This window comes from Anopheles merus, unplaced genomic scaffold (assembly GCF_017562075.2).
Source record: "Anopheles merus strain MAF unplaced genomic scaffold, AmerM5.1 LNR4000765, whole genome shotgun sequence".
Taxonomy (NCBI): Eukaryota; Metazoa; Arthropoda; class Insecta; order Diptera; family Culicidae; genus Anopheles; species Anopheles merus.
Genome location: NW_024428345.1, coordinates 1 through 2,500, shown reverse-complemented (window position 1 = coordinate 2,500; position 2,500 = coordinate 1).

The window sequence follows — 2,500 nt, the reverse complement described above, 5'->3', positions numbered from 1 at the left end:
AAGAATTATAGGTGAGAACGGCCAATCACCTATTTCTCTTAGTAAACTCACAACTCATTCCTTGGGTTTGGAAGTGTCCATGTCGGTGCCGAGTACAAGTTACCGCGTTCAAAGTTTGGTAAGCAGCGCACTCGACCTCCACATAACCCTTCACGTCTTGATATGCTCTCTACAAAAGCGTGTGCCTATGTAGGTACAATTAATGTACGTCCCAGATAGTGACGATCTCTGGGAGGAAGAACCTTAAGGAACTCCCCGCACATATCAAGAATTATAGGTGAGACGGCCAATCACCTATTTCTCTTAGTAAAACTCACAACTCATTCCTTGGGTTTGGAAGTGTCCATGTCGGTGCCGAGTACAAGTTACCGCGTTCAAAGTTGTGGGTAGCAGCGCACTCACCTCCAACATAACACTTCACGTCTTGATATGCTCTCTACAAAAGCGTGCGCCTATGTAGGTACAAATTAATGTACGTCCCAGATAGTGACGATCTCTGGGAGAAGAACCTTAAGGAACTCCCCGCACATATCAAGAATTATAGGTAACGCTGCCAATTACCTGTTTCTCTTAGTAAAACTCACAACTCATTCCTTGGTTTGGAAGTGTCCATGTCGGTGCCGAGTACAATTACCGCGTCAAAGTTGGTAAGCAGCGCACTCAACCTCCAACATAACCCTTCACGTCTTGATATGCTCTCTACAAAAGCGTGTGCCTATGTAGGTACAAATTAATGTACGTCCCAGATAGTGACGATCTCTGTGAGGAAGAACCTTAAGGAACTCCCCGCCATATCAAGACTTATAGGTAAACGGGCCAATACCTGTTTCTCTTAGTAAAACTCACAACTCATTCCTTGGGTTTGGAAGTGTCCATGTCGGTGCCGGAGTACAAGTTACCGCGTTCAAAGTTTGGTAAGCAGCGCACTCGCCTCCAACATAACACTTCACGTCTTGATATGCTCTCTACAAAAGCGTGTGCCTATGTAGGTACAAATTAATGTACGCCCAGATAGTGACGATCTCTGGGAGGAAGAACCTTAAGGAACTCCCCGCACATATCAAGAATTATAGGTAGAACGGCCAATCACCTGTTTCTCTTAGTAAAACTCACAACTCATTCCTTGGTTTTGAAGTGTCCATGTCGTGCCGAGTACAAATTACCGCGTTCAAAGTTTGGTAAGCAGCGCACTCGACCTCCAACATAACACTTCACGTCTTGATATGCTCTCTACAAAGCGTGGCGCTATGCAGGTACAATTTAATGTACGTCCCAGATAGTGACGATCTCTGGAGGAAGAACCTTAAGGAACTCCCCGCACATATCAAATTATAGGTAACGCTGCCAATTACCTGTTGCTCTTAGTAAAACTCACAACTCTTCCTTGGGTTTGGAAGTGTCCATGTCGGTGCCGAGTAACAAGTTACCCGCTTCAAAGTTTGGTAAGCAGCGCACTCGACCTCCACATAAACACTTCACGTCTTGATATGCTCTCTACAAAAGCGTGCGCTAATGCAGGTACAAATTAATGTACGTCCCAGATAGTGACGATCTCTGGGAGGAAGAACCTTAAGGAACTCCCCGAACATATCAAGACTATAGTGAGAACGGCCAATCACCTGTCTTCTGCGAGACGTGTAAAAACACTGATATAACTCCACAACTTAACCCGTAAGTAGGGAAGTCCATGTCGGCGCCGTGGCAAGTTACCGCGTTCAAAGTTTGGTAAGCAGCGCACTCGACCTCCAACATAACCTTTCCCCACGTCTTGATATGCTCTCTACAAAAGCGTGCGCTAATGCAGGTACAAATAATGTACGTCCCGGATAATGACGATCTCTGGGAGGAAGAACCTTAAGGACTCCCCGCACATATCAAACCAATAGTTAAGAACGGCCAAGCACCAGTTAGGGAGTGCGTGTAGGCGCCGAGTACAAGTTACCGCGTTCAAGTTTGGTATGCAACGCACTCGACCACCAACACAACACGTCCCGTCTTGATATGCTCTCTACATAAGCTTACGCAAATGCAGGTACAAATGAATGTACGTCCCGGATAGTGACGATCTCCGGGAGAAGAACCTTAAGGAACTCCCCGCACATATCAAGACTGAGTTTTGCCGTGCATGTCAGCGCCGAGTGCAAGTTACCGCGTTCAAAGTTTGGTAGCAGCGCACTCGACCTCCAACATAACACTCCAACCTCGTTATAACTCATTATAACCACGTTAATGTATCCTTCCGCAGGTTCACCTACGGAAACCTTGTTCGGACTTTTACTTCCTCTAAATCATCAAGTTCGGTCAACTTCGGCCGTGCCAACGGCAACTCCCGAAGGAATCGCGGAAGGTGTGCCTCCAGAGACCTCACTAAATATCCATCGTAGTAGCGCGGGCGGTGTGTACAAAGGGCAGGGACGTAATCCGCGTCTAGCTCATGACTAGCACTTACTAGAAATTCGGTTCATGGGACGCATTGCGTCCCCATCCCTACTAAATGAGC